The sequence below is a fragment of the Triticum aestivum genome, chromosome 5D (genome assembly GCF_018294505.1).
Source record: "Triticum aestivum cultivar Chinese Spring chromosome 5D, IWGSC CS RefSeq v2.1, whole genome shotgun sequence".
NCBI lineage: Eukaryota > Viridiplantae > Streptophyta > Magnoliopsida > Poales > Poaceae > Triticum > Triticum aestivum.
Window position 1 is genome coordinate 343,692,011 of NC_057808.1, and position 17,830 is coordinate 343,709,840.

Sequence of the window (17,830 nt, forward strand, 5' to 3'; positions counted from 1 at the left end):
AGGGTAGGGATACAACCAAAAAATCATATCTTGATGTAGTGTCGAACTTACTCAATGACACAAGCTCGACGAAGTCCCGCCTGAATCTGTTTGACTTCTTCAGTCTGAAATTCAAGTAGAAAGGCATGCTTCCGTCCGACTGGAACTCCAATCTCTATGCAAGATTAACTGTAAGTACAGGACGTCTATTGATGCTATGCAGCTTAAGTTGGTGGATATAAGCGTCAAAGAAGCGCAGTCTCATCAAGTTGCTAAGCTGCTTGCGCTGCAGCTCCTGGGTCGGGCTAACCTTTCTTGAACTGTGTTCAAGTGCTGTCGGTTCTGTCTATTATTTTGTCGGCCTATTAACTTCCACTGGTGGCGACCTGTTAACTTCCACTAGTGGCGACCTGCCCAGTTTATGGAATCTGTTGTCTGGTTGCCCTTTATTATTATCACTGGCGGTGAACTTTGATGCCCAGGGGATGTGATATGCTGTAATTTCTTTGTTGTATAGTCTATGTTTATTCTTCGTCACGATACTGTAATTTATTTGTTGTTTCTGCTGTCTCGCTCTGAGAAAAGGTCGTAATCTTCGATCGATGCGCAATGAGCCAATAGGTTAGGTTTATAAAATAATAATTTCAATATTAAAACTGGCCGGTCGCCAATCACTAGTACGGGCCAAACCGTGGGCCTACAATCATCTTGGGCCATTAGTTAGTTCTAGTTTTAATCTGGCCCACTATTAGTTTCGGGCCTTTAAAAGGCCGAGTAAACCGCTTGCCTTAATTGGGCCGGAAAATTAAAAAGGCTTTTAACAGATTGAAAACTAGATTCAGCCTTAATTGTGGCGAACAAATCACGGGCCGACAGCGTGCTGTAATATAAATCGGCCCATTATTGGCTCATACGGGTGATGGGCCATTACTAGGGTGAAATGTTTTTGGGCCTTGGCTGACCCAATTACATGACAGGCGGGAAGCAGGCCGGATGTATAACGGGCCTAAATTAGGCCCAACACTCTCAAGGGCCTTTAACGGGCCGATAAGCAGTTTGGGCTAGAATGTATCCACGAAGACTACGGGTCGTTAAGAGGCCGAAAGTAACTACGGACCATAATTAGGCCGAGGTGCAACTCGGGCCTTTAAATGGACGAAAGTGAAACCGGGCCGAAAAAGGCCCATATGTAGACAGGGCCACTGACGGGCCGAAACTAATATCGGGCCGAACTGTTAAACGGGCCATTAAGAGGCCAAAGAGCAAATCAGGCCGCCAATGGGCCCAATGGCACGGTAGCTGTTAAAAAGGTCGTATCTGTTATGGGCCATAATTTGGCCCAAGAAATGAAAGTCAGTTAACGGGCCTGATCAGGTATGGACAGTAATTTGGCCCAAACTATTGTAGGTTGTTAACGGGCCGGATCTGATATGGGTCGTAAACTGGCCTAGAATATTGCAGTTATTTAACGGCCTGTATGTGACGTGGGCTATAATTTGGTCAAGAAAATGTTAGGCTTTTAACGGGCCGGCCCATTAGATCTGACGAAATCTTGTGGGCATGTTCTTGGGCCGGCTTTTAAACCTATATGGGCCTCTATTGGGCCGTCCCATGTGTCAATGTTTCATTGGCGGTTCTTGTCAAATGGACGATTGACATTTGTCCCAACGTTGAGTCGACACGTGGATCGTCGACGAAGGAGAATTTTACATGTGGAAAATCACCATTGGTCCGGGCTGTTAACGGGTTATTGGATCCAAACCGGAACCCGATAGCTTAACGGCAACCCGTTACGGTGGATGCCACATGTCGGTTACCCTTGACGAAAGCACTTCTATGACGCACGATTTGTCGTCATGGAAGTGGACACTTCTGTGATGATAATTTTGGTAATGTCATGGAACACTTCTACGACAGAACAGGTATGACTATCTTGATTCTGTCATAAAATCATCATGGATGTATATGCATGACAAAAAATGTGACCTACTGTGACAATCACGTATCATCACGGAAGTGTATTTTTTTGTAGTGAAAAGAACGTCACTTTATATTGCCGCTTGTGATAAAGAACTTTATTATGCAGTCTGTCACTTTTATTTCTTCCATATCAGAAGTTCGTATAAAGCTTATTTTCTTCACACTAATAGATCATACATATTTAGAGAGCAATTTTCATTGCTTGCACCGATGACAACTTACTTGAAGGATCTTACTCAATCCATAGGTAGGTATGGTGGACTCTCATGGCAAAACTGGTTTAAGGGGTGTTTGGAAGCACAAGTAGTATCTCTACTTGGTGCAAAGAATTTGGCTAGCATGAGAGGGAAAGGCAAGCTCAACATGTTGGATGATCCATGACAATATAACTTCTATTCGGATATAAGAAAACATAACCCGTTATGTTTCTTCCTTGTCCAACATCAACTTTTTAGCATGTCACATTTTAATGAGTGCTCACAATTACAAAAGATGTCCAAGATAGTATATTTATATGTGAAGCCTCTCTTTCTTTATTACTTCCTATTAATTGCAACAATGACCAAAACTATGTTTGTCAACTCTCAACAACTTTTATTCATCATACTCTTTATATGTGAAGTCGTTACTCTCCATCAGATCAATATATGATCTTTTTTTATTCTTTCTTTTATTTAATTCCCTCAAGATCATGGCAAAACAGCAAAGCCCTCAACTCAAAACTACTCTTTATTATATATAACTCACGGACTCGATTACATAGATAGAGATCGAAACAAAACTCAAAACTAAATCATACTAAAAACTTGATTCTACTAGATCAACATATAACCAAAAGGATCGAACTAAGAAAAATGATAGAGATAAAGATGTGATGGTGATACGATACCGGGGCACCTCCCCCAAGCTTGGCAGTTGCCAAGGGGAGTGCCCATACCCATGTATTTATGTCTCTTTCTTCGGAGGTGGTGATGTGATATTCTTGGCGATGATGCCCCTTATGATGAGATTCTCTTCCCCGAGCTTATTAATTTGTTGCTTAAGATCCTTACTTCCTTGCGAAGTTTACCCATGACGGCTAGAGCTCCATTCACCCATGGATGTTTCATAGCTGCGGGAGAAAAAGCAACACCCTTTTTCATATTTTTCATAAGAGAGAAATCTAGCATTGGGAGGAATGACCGAATTTGGTATTGCTGAGCTCTAAAGTTCCTCCAGCATGAATCTAGTTTAAAGACGAGAGGTAACTTCTTGATCCTCCTCCATGGCATCCACCCTTTTCAAGTCGGCCTCCATCTCTTCCTCCGTTGATTGCCCGAAGTGGTTAGCTTCGTTGTATGCTCTTGGGCCCGCTGTCGGGTGAGATACCCGACTCTCCCCGACCGACTCTTGCAAAGACATCTTGCTCTAAATCTACTGCAGAAACAACTCAAAATAAAAAAAAGGGGATTTTTCCATGGTACGGTGGTTAAAACCTTCGGGAAATTATATAATGATTTTTTACCGACCAAAAGAAGTATCGTGCAAGAAAACGGAGTCCAGAGAGCGCACGAGGTGGCCACAAGGCAGGGGGTGCGCCCAGGGGGGTAGGGCGCGCCCTCCATCCTTGTGGTCGCCTCGTGTCTCTTTCGGACTACTTTTAATTTTTCCTATTTTTTTAATATTCCAAAACGGAGAAAAATTGCTATTAGAACAGTTTTGGAGTCGGTTTACTTACCGTACCACATACCTATTCCTTTTCGGAGTCTGAAACATTCTGGAAAGTGTCCCTTATGTACTCCTCCGGTGTTATGGTATTAATTATATTGGTCTCAACATTTATAGGAGTACCTGAGATATAATGTTTGATTCTTTGATCGTTTACCACCTTCGGATTTGTACCTTCGGCGTTGTTGATTTTTATGGCACCGGAACGATAGACCTCCTCGATAATGTAAGGACTTTCCCATTTAGAGAGAAGTTTTCCTGCAAAAAATCTTAAATGAGAGTTGTATAGAAAAACATGATCACCTACATTCAACTCACGCTTTTGTATCCTCTTGGCATGCCATCTTTTAACGTTTTCTTTAAACAACTTGGCATTCTCATAGGCTTGGGTTCTCCATTCATCAAGTGAGCTAATGTCAAATAACCTCTTCTCACCGGCAAGTTTGAAATCATAGTTGAGCTCTTTAATAGCCCAATATGTCTTATGTTCTAATTAATGAGGTAAGTGACATGCTTTCCCATAAACCATTTTATACGGAGACATGCCCATAGGATTTTATAAGCAGTTCTATAAGCCCATAATGCATCATCACGTTTCTTAGACAGTCTTTTGCAAAATCAATTTAATCTCTCTATTTCTCAATTCTACTTGACCACTAGACCGAGGATGATAAGGAGATGCAATTCTATGGTTAACATCATATTTAGCAAGCATTTTATGGAAAGCACCATGAATAAAATGTGAACCACCATTAGTCATTAAATATATAGGGACTCCAAACCTCGGAAAAATAACTTCTTTAAGCATATTAATAGAAGTGTTATGATCAACACTAGTAGTTGGAATAGCTTCTACCCACTTAGTAACGTAATCAACATAAAATATGTGTATACCCATTAGAGGAAGGAAAAGGTCCCATATAATCAAAGCCCCAAACATCAAATGGTTCAATAACGAGTGAATAATTCATAGGCATTTCCCGACGTCTACTAATATTGCTAATTCTTTGGCATTCATCACAAGACAAGACAAACTTACGAGCATCCTTGAAGAGATTAGGCCAATAAAAACCAGATTGCAATACCTTATGTGCAGTTCTTGTTGGGAAACATAGCATGCAATTTCAAAAAAATTCCTACACTCACGCAAAATCTATCTAGGATATGCATAGCAACAAGAGGGGGTGAGTGTGTCCACATACCATCATAGACCGAAAGCAGAAGCGTTTGTTAACGCGGTTGATGTATTTGAACTTCTTCTCATTCTGACCGATCAAGCACCGAACGTACGGCACCTCCGAGTTCTGCACACATTCAGCTCGATGACGTCCCTCGAACTCTTGATCAAGCAAAGTGTCGAGGGAGAGTTCCGTCAGCACGACGGCGTGGTGACGGTGATGGTGAAGTGATCCACGCAGGGCTTCCCCTAAGCACTACGAAGATATGACCGGAGGCGTAAACTGTGGAGGGGGGCGCCGCACATGGCTAACAATTGTTGGTGTGTCTTCTAGGCGCCCCCTCCCCATGTATATATAGGTGGGAGGGGGAGGGCAGTAGCAAGGGGGGCACCCCAAGTAGGAGGAATCCTACTTGTGCGCCTCCCCAATTCGGCCTCCCCCCCTTCCATAAGTTCCGGAGGGGGAGGAAGGAGGAGGGAGGAGGGAAGGAAGGGGGAGGCTGAATCCCTCCCCTTCCTTCTCTCTTCCCCTCTTTCCTTCTCCTCTGGTTCGGCCCATATGGGGGGCGCAGCAGCCCCTGCTGGCTGCTGTGTTTCCCCTCTTGGCCCATTAGGCCCATATCTTTTGCCGAGGGTGCCTGAAACACCTTCTGGTGACCCGATATGTACCCGGTACCCTCCGGAACACTTCCGGTGTCCGAATACTATTGTCCTATATATCAATCTTTACCTCTCGACCATTTAGAGACTCCTCGTCATGTCCGTGATCTCATCCGGGACTCCGAACAACATTCGGTCACCAAATCACATAACTCATATAATACTAAATCGTCATCGAACATTAAGCGTGAGGACCCTACGGGTTCGAGAACTATGTAGACATGACCGAGACACCTCTCCGGTTAATAACCAACAACGGAACCTGGATGCTCATATGGCTCCTACATATTCTACGAAGATCTTTATCGGTTGAACCGTAATGACTTTGTCATCTGTATGTTACTTGCCCGAGATTCGATCGTTCGTATCTTCATACCTAGTTTAATCTCATTACCGGCAAGTCTCTTTACTCGTTCCGTAATACATCATCCCGTAACTAAATCATTAGTCACTTTGCTTGCAAGGCTTCTTATGATGTGTATTACCGAGAGGGCCCAGAGATACCTCTCCAATACTCAGAGTGAAAAATCCTAATCTCGATCTATTCCAACCCAACAAACACCTTCAGAGATACCTATAGAGCATCTTTATAATCACCCAGTTACACTGTGACGTTTGATATCACACAAGGTATTCCTCCGGTATCCGAGAGTTCCATAATCCCGTAGTCGAAGGAATATGTATTTGACATGAAGAAAGCAATAGCAATAAAACTGAACGATAATAATGCTAAGCTAACGAATGGGTCTTTTCCATCACATCATTCTCCTAACGATGTGATCACGTTCATCAAATGACAACACATGTCTATGGTTAGGAAACTTAACCATCTATGATTAACGAGCTAGTCTAGTAGAGGCTTACTAGGGACACGGTGTTTTGTCTATGTATCCACACATGTATCAAGTATCCGGTTAATACAATTCTAGCATGAATAATAAACATTTATCATGATATAAGGAAATATAAAATAACAGCTTTCTTATTGCCTCTAGGGCATATTTCCTTCAGTCTCCCATTTGCACTAGAGTCAATAATCTAGTTCACATTGCCATGTGTTTTAACACCAATAGTTCACATCTTTATGTGATTAACACCCATAGTTCACATCGCCATGTGACCAACACCCAAAGGGTTTACTAGAGTCAATAATCTAGTTCACAACGCTATGTGATTAACACCCAAAGAGTACTAATGTGTGATCACGTTTTGCTTGTGAGAGAAGTTTAGTCAATGGGTCTGCCTCATTCAGATCCATATGTATTTTGAAATTTCTTGTCTACAGTGCTCTGGACGAAGCTACTCTAGCTAATTGCTCCCACTTTCAATATGTATCAAGATTGAGACTCAGAGTCATCCGGATCAGTGCCGAAGCTTGCATCGACGTAACCCTTTCCGACAAACTCTTTGTCACCTCCATAACCGAGAAAAATTTCCTTAGTCCTCTTTAGGTACCTAAGGATAATTTTGACCGTTGTCGAGTGATCTACTCCTGGATCACTATTGCACCCCCTTGCCAAACTCACGGCAAGGTACACAATAGGTCTGGTATACAGCATGGCATACTTTATAGAACCTATGGCTGAGCCATACGACATGACTTTCATTTTCTCTATCTTCTGCCGTGGTTGGGCTTTTAGTCTTTACTCAACTTCATACCTTACAACTCAGGAAGGAACTCCTTCTTTGACTGATCCATTTTGAACTCCTTCAAAATCGTATCAAGGTATGTACTCATCGAAACTCTTATCAAGCGTCTTGATCTATCTCTATAGATCTTGATGCCCAATATGTAAGCAGCTTTGCTGAGGTCTTTCTTTCAAAACTCTTTTCAAACACTCCTTTATGCTTTCGAGAAAATTCTACATCATTTCCGATCAACAATATGTCATTCACATATACTTATCAAAAAGGCTGAAGTGCTCCCACTCACTTTCTTGTAAATACAAGCTTCACCGCAAGTCTGTATAAAACTATATTCTTTGATCAACTCATCAAAACGTATATTCCAACTCCGAGATGCTTGCACCAGTCCATAGATGGACCGCTAGAGCTTGCACATTTTGTTAGCACCTTTAGGATTGCCAAAACCTTCTGGTTGCATCGTATGCAACTCTTCTTTAATAAATCCATAAAGGAATGCAGTTTTGATATCCATTTGCCAGATTTCATAACATGCAGCAATTGCTAACATGATTCGGACAGACTTAACCATCGATACGAGTGAGAAAATCTCATCGTAGTCAACACCTTGAACTTGTCAAAAACCTTTTGCGACAATTCGAGCTTTGTAGATAGTAACACTACCATCAGCGTCCGTCTTCCTCTTGAAGATCCATTTATTCTCAATGGCTTGCCGATCATCGGGCAAGTCCACCAAAGTCCACACTTTGTTCTCATATATGGATCCTATCTCAGATTTCATGGCATCAAGCCATCTGTTGGAATCTGGGCTCATCATAGCTTCTTCATAGTTCATAGGTTCACCATGGTCTAATAACATGACTTCCAGGACAGGATTACAACACCACTCTGGTGCGGAACGTGCTTTGTCGACCTATGAGGTCCAGTAGTAACTTGATCCGAAGTTTCATGATCATCATCATTAGCTTCCTCTCTAGTTGGTGTAGGCATCACGGGAATGGATTTCACTACTGTGCTACTTTCCAATTCGAGAGAAGGTACAATTACCTCATCAAGTTATACTTTCCTCCCACTCACTTCTTTCGAGAGAAACTCCTTCTCTAGAAAGGTTCCATTCTAGGCAACAAAGATCTTGCCTTCGGATCTATGGTAGAAGGTGTACCCAATTGTTTCCTTAGGGTATCCTATGAAGATGCACTTCTCCGATTTGGGTTCGAGCTTATCAGGCTGAAGCCTTTTGACATAAGTGTCACAACCCCAAACTTTAAGAAACGACAGCTTAGGCTTCTTGCCAAACCACGGTACATACAGTGTCGTCTCAACGATTTAGACAGTGCCCTATTTAACGTGAATGCAGCTGTCTCTAATTCATAACCCCAAAAGGATAGTGGTAAATCGGTAAGAGACACCATAGATCGCACCATATCTAATAAAGTACGGTTACGATGTTCGGACACACCATTAAGTTGTGGTGTTCCAGGTGGCATCAGTTGTGAAACTATTCCACATTGTTTTAAATGAATGCCAAATTCGTAACTCAAATATTCGCCTCCACGATCAGATCGTAGAAACTTTATTTTCTTGTTACGATGATTCTCCACTTCACTCTGAAATTCTTTGAACTTTTCAAATGTTTCAGACTTGTGTTTCATCAATTAGATATACCCATATCTACTCAAATCATCTGTGAAGGTCAGAAAATAATGATACCCGCCACGAGCCTCAACACTCATTAGACTGTATACATCGGTATGTATTATTTCCAATAAGTCATTGGCTCTCTCCATTGTTCCGGAGAACGGAGTTTTAGTCATCTTGCCCATGAGGCATGGTTCGCAAGTATCAAATGATTCATAATCAAGTGATTCCAAAAGTCCATCTGCATGGAGTTTCTTCATGCGCTTTACACCAATATGACCTAAACGGCAGTGCTACAAATATGTTGCATTATAATTATCAACTTTGCATCTTTTGGCATCAATATTATGAATATGTGTATCACTACGATCGAGATTCAATAAACCATTTATATTGGGTGTATGACCATAGAAGGTTTATTCATGTAAATAGAACAACAATTATTCTCTGACTTAAATGAATAACCGTATCACAATAAACATGATTCAATCATATTCATGCTCAACACAAACACCAAATAACATTTATTTAGCTCCAACACTAATCCCGAAGGTAGAGGGAGTGTGCGATGGTGATCTTATCAACCTTAGAATCACTTCCAACACACATCATCAGCTCGCCCTTAACTAGTCTCTGTTCATTTTTGCAACTCCTGTTTCAAGTTACTGATCTTAGCAACTGAACCGGTATCAAATATCCTGGGGTTACTATGAACACTAGTAAAGTACACATCAATAACATGTATATCAAATATACCTTTGTTCACTTTGCCATTCTTCTTATCCGCCAAGTATTTGGGGTAGTTCCGCTTCCAGTGACCATTCCCTTTGCAATAGAAGCACTCCGTTTCAGGCTTAGGTCTAGCTTTGGGCTTCTTCACGTGAGTGGCAACTTGCTTGTCATTCTTCTTAAAGTTCCATTCTTTTCCTTTGCCTTTTCTATTAAAACTAGTGGTCTTGTTAACCATCAACACTTGATGCCCGTTCTTGGTTTCTACCTTCGCCGATTTCAGCATCGCGAAGAGCTCGGGAATCTTTTCCGTTATCCCTTGCACATTATAGTTCATCACGAAGTTCTAGTAGCTTGGTGATAGTGACTAGAGAACTCTGTCAATCACTATCTTATCTAGAAGGTTAACTCCCACTTGATTCTAGTGATTGTAGTACCCAAACATTCTAAGCACATGCTCACTGCCTGATCTATTCTCCTCCATTGTGTAGGCAAAGTACTTGTCAGAGGTCTCATACCTCTCGACATGGGCATGAGTCTGAAATACCAATTTCAGCTCTTGGAACATCTCATATGCTCCGTGGCGTTCAAAACGTTTTTGAAGTCCCGGTTCTAAGCTGTAAAGCATGGTGCACTAAACTATCAAGTAGTCATCATATCGATCTTCCCAAACGTTCATAACGTCTGCATCTGGTCCTGCAATAGGTCTGTCACCTAGCGGTGCATTAAGGACATAATTCTTCTACGTAGCAATGAGGATAATCCTCAGATCACGGACCCAATCCGCATCATTGCTACTATCATCTTTCAACTTAGTTTTCTCTAGGAACATATAAAAAACATAGGGGATCTACAACGCGAGCTATTGATCTACAACGTAATTTGCAAGTACTATCAGGACTAAGCTCATGATAAATTAAAGTTCAATTAGTCAAATTACTTAAGAACTCCTACTTAAACTGACATCCCTCAAGTCATCTAAGTGTAACGTGATCCAAATCAACTAAACCATGTCCGATCATCACGTGAGATGGAGCAGTCATCAATGGTGAACATCTCTATGTTGATCATATCTACTATATGATTCAGGTTCGACCTTTCGGTCTCTAGGCCATGTCTGTACATGCTAGGCTCGTCAAGTTTAACCCGAGTATTCCGCATGTGCAAAACTGTCTTGCACCCGTTGTATGTGAACATAGAGCATATCACACCCGATCATCACGTGGTGTCTCAGCTCGACGAACTGTCGCAACGGTGCATACTCGGGGAGAACACTTATACTTTGAAATTTTTGAAGGGATCATCTTATAATGCTACCGCCGTACTAAGAAAAATAAGATGCATAAAAGATAAACATCACATGCAATCAAAATATGTGACATGGTATGGCCATCACCATCTTGTGCCTTTGATCTCCATCTCCAAAGCACCATCATGATCTCCATCGTCACCGGCTTGACACCTTGATCTCCATCGTAGCGTCGTGGTCATCTCGCCAACTATTGCTTCTACAACTATCGCTAACGCATAGTGATAAAGTAAAGCAATTACATGGCGTTTACATTTCATACAATAAAGCGACAACCATAAGGCTCCTGCCAGTTGCTGATAACTTTTGCAAAACATGATCATCTCATACAATAACATATATCACATCATGTCTTCACCATATCACATCACAACATGCCCTGCAAAAACATGTTAGACGTCCTCTACTTTGTTGTTGCAAGTTTTACGTGGCTGCTATGGGCTTCTAGCAAGAACCGTTCTTACCTACACATCGAAACCACAACGGTGGTTTATCAAGTTTGTTGTTTTAACCTTCAACAAGGACCGTCTGCAGTCAAATTAGAGTCAACTAAAGTTGGAGAAATAGACACTCGCCAGCCACCTTTATGCAAAACTAGTTGCATGTCTGTCGGTGGAACCGGTCTCATGAACGTGGTCATGTAAGGTTGGTCCGGGCCGCTTCATCCAACAATACCGCCGACTCAAAATAAGACACTGGTGGTAAGCAGTATGACGATCACCGCCCACAACTCTTTGTGTTCTACTCGTGCATATCATCTACGCATAGACCTAGCTTGGATGCCACTATTGGGAAACATAGCATGCAATTTCAAAAAAAAATCCTACGCTCACGCAAGATCTATCTAGGAGATGCATAGCAACGAGACGGGGGGTGTGTGTCCACGTACCCTCGTAGACCGAAAGCGGAAGCATTTGTTAACGTGGTTGATGTATTTGAACTTCTTCTCGTTCCGACCGATCAAGCACCGAATGTACGGCACCTCCGAGTTCTACACACGTTCAACTCGATGACGTCCCTCGAACTCTTGATCCAGCAAAGTGTCGAGGGAGAGTTCCCCCAGCACGACGGCGTGGTGACGGTGATGGTGAAGTGATCCGCACAGAGCTTCGCCTAAGCACTACGAAGATATGACAGGAGGCGTAAACTATGGAGGGGGGCGCCGCACACGGCTAACAATTGTTGGTGTGTTTTCTAGGCACCCCCTCCCCATGTATATATAGGTGGGAGAGGGAGGGGAGCAGCAAGGGGGCGCCCCAAGTAGGAGGAATCCTACTTGGGCGCCTCCCTAATTCGGCCTCCCCCTTCCATAAGTTCCAGAGGGGGAAGGAAGGAGGAGGGAGGAGGGAAGGAAGGGGGAGGCTGAGTCCCTCCCCTTCCTTCTCTCTTCCCCTCTTTCCTTCTCCTCTGGTTCGGCCCATATGGGGGGCGCAGCAACCCCTGCTGGCTGCTATGTTTCCCCTCTTGGCCCATTAGGCCCATATCTTTTGCCAGGGGTGCCCGAAACCCCTTCCGGTGACCCAATATGTACCCGGTACCCTCCAGAACACTTCTGGTGTCCGAATACTATTGTCCTATATATAAATCTTTACCTCTCGACCATTTCGAGACTCCTCTTCATGTCCGTGATCTTATCCGGGACTCCGAACAACATTCGGTCACCAAATCACATAACTCATATAATACTAAATCATCATCGAACGTTAAGCATGCGGACCCTACAGGTTCGAGAACTGTGTGGACATGACTGAGACACCTCTCCGGTCAATAACCAACAGCGGAACCTGGATGCTCATATTGGCTCCTGCATATTCTACGAAGATGTTTATCAGTCGAACCGTAATGACAACATATGTTATTCCCTTTGTCATCGGTATGTTACTTGCCCGAGATTCGATCGTCGGTATTTTCATACCTAGTTCAATCTCGGTACCGGCAAGTCTCTTTACTCGCTCCGTAATACATCATCCCGTAACTAACTCATTAGTCACTTTGCTTGCAAGGCTTCTTATGATGTGTATTACCGAGAGGGCCCAGAGATACCTCTCCGATACTAGGAGTGACAAATCCTAATCTCGATCTATGCCAACGCAACAAACACCTTCGGAGATACCTGTAGAGCATCTTTATAATCACCCAGTTATGTTGTGACGTTTGATAGCACACAAGGTATTCCTCCGGTATCTGGGAGTTGCATAATCTCATAGTCGAAGGAATATGTATTTGACATGAAGAAAGCAATAGCAATAAAACTGAACAATCATAATGCTAAGCTAACGAATGGGTCTTGTCCATCACATCATTCTCCTAATGATGTGATCCCATTCATCAAATGACAACACATGTCTATGGTTAGGAAACTTAACCATCTTTGATTAACGAGCTAGTCTAGTAGAGGCTTACTAGGGACACGGTGTTTTGTCTATGTATCCACACATGTATCAAGTTTCCAATTAATACAATTCTATCATGAATAATAAACCTTTATCATGATATAAGGAAATATGAAATAACAACTTTATTATTGCCTCTAGGGCATATTTCCTTCAGTTCTATCTCTAGTGTGGTGTCCTCCGTAAGACTCGGAGTGGCACTTGCATAGGATCTGTTCCTGTTCATGCTCAGGTACACAACGTCTAATGACACCATCTACTCCTTCTTTATGAAGGTGTGGGTCATCCCAAAAGTAATGCCTTAAATCATAGAAAAACTTTTTCTTTTGCTGGTATGTGAAACTAGGTGGTATAAATTTAGCAACAATATAATTAGCATAATCAGCATAATAAGGAGTATTACAAGAAGCATTTATGACATCTAATTGTTCATCAGGAAAGCTATCATCAATAGGCAGTGGGTCATCAAGAACATTTTCTAACCTACACAAGTTGTCTGCAACGGGGTTCTCAGCTCCCTTTCTATCAATAATATGCAAATCAAATTCTTGTAACAAGAGAACCCATCTAATAAGTCTAGGTTTAGCATCTTTCTTTTCCATAAGATATTTAATAGCAACATGATCAGTGTGAACAGTTACTTTGGAATCAAGAATATAAGATCTGAACTTATCACAAGCAAATACAACTGCTAAAAATTCCTTTTCAGTAGTAGCAAAATTTATTTGGGCACTGTCTAGAGTTTTACTAGCATAATGAGTAACATTTAATTTCTTATCAAATCTTTTCCCTAGAACAGCACCAAAAACATAATCACTAGCATCACACATAAATTCAAAGGGTAAATTCCATTCAGGCGGCTGAACAATAGGTGCAGAAATCAAGTCTTTCTTAAGTATTTCAAATGCTTCTACACAATCATCATCAAAAACAAAAGGAACATCTTTTTGCAAGAGATTAGTGAGAGGCCTAGAAATTTTAGAGAAGTCTTTAATAAACCTCCTATAGAAACCAGCATGACCAAGGAAACTTATTATACCTTGATATCTTTAGGACACGGCATCTTTTCAATAGCATCTACTTTAGCTTTATCAACTTCAATACCTCTTTCAGAAATGTTATGCCCCTAGACAATGCCTTCATTAACCATAAAGTGGCACTTCTCCTAATTCAAGACAAGATTAGTTTCTTCACATCTCTACAAAAGTAGATCAAGGTTGCTTAAGCAATCATCAAAAGAAGTTTCGTAAACGGAGAAATCATCCATGAAAACCTCAACAATCTTTTCACAAAAATCAGAGAATATAGCAGTCATACATCTTTGAAAGGTAGCAGGTGCATTGCATAAACCAAAAGGCATACGTCTATAAGCAAAGGTACCAAAAGGGCAAGTAAAAGTGGTCTTCTCCTGATCAACTTTTGACACAGGTATTTGAGAAAAACCAGAATAACCATCTAGAAAGAAAAAATGTGTATGTTTGGATAGTCTTTCTAGCATTTGATCAATAAAAGGTAGAGGGTAATGATATTTTCTATTAGCTTTTTTTAATTTGCAAGAATTAATTACCATTCTATAACCTCTAACAATTCTTTGTGGAATCAATTCATTCTTATCATTAGGAATAACAGTAATACCTCCCTTCTTAGGGACACAGTGAACGGGACTTACCCATCTACTATCAGCAATAGGATAAATTATACCTACCTCCAGAAGCTTTAGTATTTCATTTCTTACCACTTCTTTCATCTTAGGATTTAACCGTCGTTGGTGATCAACAACTGGTTTAGCATCATGCTCCAAATTAATTTTGTGCTGACATAGAGTGTGACTAATGCCCTTAAGAAGTATATCCAATAGCAGCACGGTGCTTCTTCAGAGTTTTCAATAATTTCTTTTCTTCATGCTCTGAAAGGTTAGCACTAATAATAACAGGATATATCTTCTTTTCATCAAGATAAGCATATTTCAAAGTATCAAGTAATTGTTTAAGCTCAAACACGGGATCACCCTTGGGTGGAGGAGGACCCCCAAGGATTTCAACAGGCAAGTTGTGTTTCAAAACAGGCCCTTGATTAAAGAATATTTCATCTATTTCCCTTCTTTCATTCATAAACACATCATTTTCATGGTCTAGCAAATATTGTTCTAAAGGATCAGTACGAGGCATGGAAATAGAAGCAAGACCAATAATTTCATCCTTACTAGGCAATTCTTTATCATGGGGTTGTCTACGAAATTTAGAGAAATTAAAATCATGAGACATATCCCCTAAACCAACAGTAACAATATCTTTCTCACAGTATATCTTAGCATTAACAGTATTCAAGAAAGGTCTACCAAATATAATGGGACAAAAATCATCTTGTGGGGAACCAAGAACAAGAAAATCAATAGGGTATTTAATTTTCCCACACAAGACTTTAACATCTCTAACAATCCCAATTGGTGAAATAGTATCTCTATTGGCAAGCTTAATAGTAACATCAATATCTTCTATCTCAGCAGGTGCAATATCATTCATAATTTCTTTATATAAGGTAAAAGTTATTGCACTCACACTAGCACCCACATCACATAAGCCATGATAACAATGATCTCCTATTTTAACAGAAACAACAGGCATGCCAACAACAGGTCTATGTTTATCTTTAATATCAGGTTTAGCAATTCTAGCAGCTTCATCACAGAAATAATTACATGCTCATCAATATTATCGATCAAGAGATCTTTAACCATAGCAATACTAGGTTCAACTTTAATTTGCTCAGGGGGTGTAGGTGTTCTAGTATAACTCTTACGAACCACAGTTGAAGCTTTAGCATGATCCTTTATTCTAATAGGAAAGGGTGGTTTCTCAATATAAGCAGTAGGAACAATAGGATCAACATTATAAGTAATAGTTTCTTCTTGAACTTTAATAGGTTCTACTACTTTAACTTCAATGGGAGGATGATATCTAAACCAATTCTCCTTAGGGAGATCAATATGAGTAGCAAAAGATTCGCAGAAAGAAGCTACTATCTCAGAGTCAAGTCCATATTTAGTGCTAAAATCAGAAAAGCATTGGTGTCCATGAAAGATTTAACACAATCAAACTTAAGGTTTATACCTGACTCCTTACCTTCGTCGAGTTCCCAATCTTCAAAGTTGCGTTTAATTCTTTCCAATAAATCCCATTTGAATTCAATATCCTCCTTCATAAAAGAACCAGTACAAGAAGTGTCGAGCATGGATCAATCATTATGAGAAAGCCGAGCATAAATTTTTTGAACAATAATTTATCTTGAGAGCTCATGATTGGGGCATGAATATAACATTGACTTAAGACTCCCCCAAGCTTGAGTGATACTTTCTCCTTCATGAGGCCAAAAATTATATGTATAATTTCGATCAAGATGAACCAGATGCATAGGATAAAACTTCTATGAAATTCCAATTTCAATCGGTTGTAGTTCCATGATCCAATATCATCACATAGCCTATACCATGTCAATGCCTTTCCCTTCAAAGATAAAGGGAAGACCTTCTTCTTGACAACATCCTCGGGCATACCTGCAAGCTTAAATAATCTACAAACTTCATCCACATAGATTAGGTGCATATCAAGATGTAATGTTCCATCTCCTACATAAGAATTAGCTAGCAGTTTCTCTATCATACCCGAAGGAATTTAATAATAAATATTTTCAGTAGGTGCAGTAGTTTGAGGAGGAACTCTTTGCTCTTCCAGTCGAGGTGAATACACCCCGAACAAGCCCCTCAAAGGATTATTTTCCATAGTAACAAGTGACAGTAAATTTCAGTACACTATATAAATGTTTCCTTAACAAATTCCACTTACCAAAGGCGCTTCACTCCCCGGCAACGGCGCCAGAAAAGAGTCTTCATGACCCACAAGTATAGGGGATCTATTGTAGTCCTTTTGATAAGTAAGAGTGTCGAACCCAACGAGGAGTAGAAGGAAATGACAAGCGGTTTTCAGTAAGGTATTCTCCGCAAGCACTGAAATTATCGGTAACAGATAGTTGTGTGATAAGATAATTTGTAAAGTACAAGCCTGGACGAACTCTTATATAATGCAAAGCGCTCCCGAGGACACATGGGAATTGTTGTCAAGCTAGTTTTCATCATGCTCATATGATTTGCGTTCGTTACTTTGATAAGTTGATATGTGGGTGGACCGGTGGTTGGGTGCTACCCTTCCTTCGACAAGCATCCCACTTATGATTAACCCTTCTCGCAAACATCTGCAACTACGAAAGAAGAATTAAGATAAATCTAACCATAGAATGAAACATATGGATCCAAATCAGCCCCTTATGAAGCAACGCATAAACTAGGGTTTAACCTTCTGTCACTCTAGCAACCCATCTTCTACTTATTACTTCCCAATGCCTTCCCCTAGGCCCAAACAATGGTGAAGTGTCATGTAGTCTACGTTCACATAATACCACTAGAGGAAAGACAACATACATCTCATCAAAATATCAAAGGAATACCAAATTCACATGATTACTTATAACAAGACTTCTCCCACGTCCTCAGGAACAAACGTAACTACTCACAAAGCATATTCATGTTCATAATCAGAGGAGTATTAATTATCATTAAGG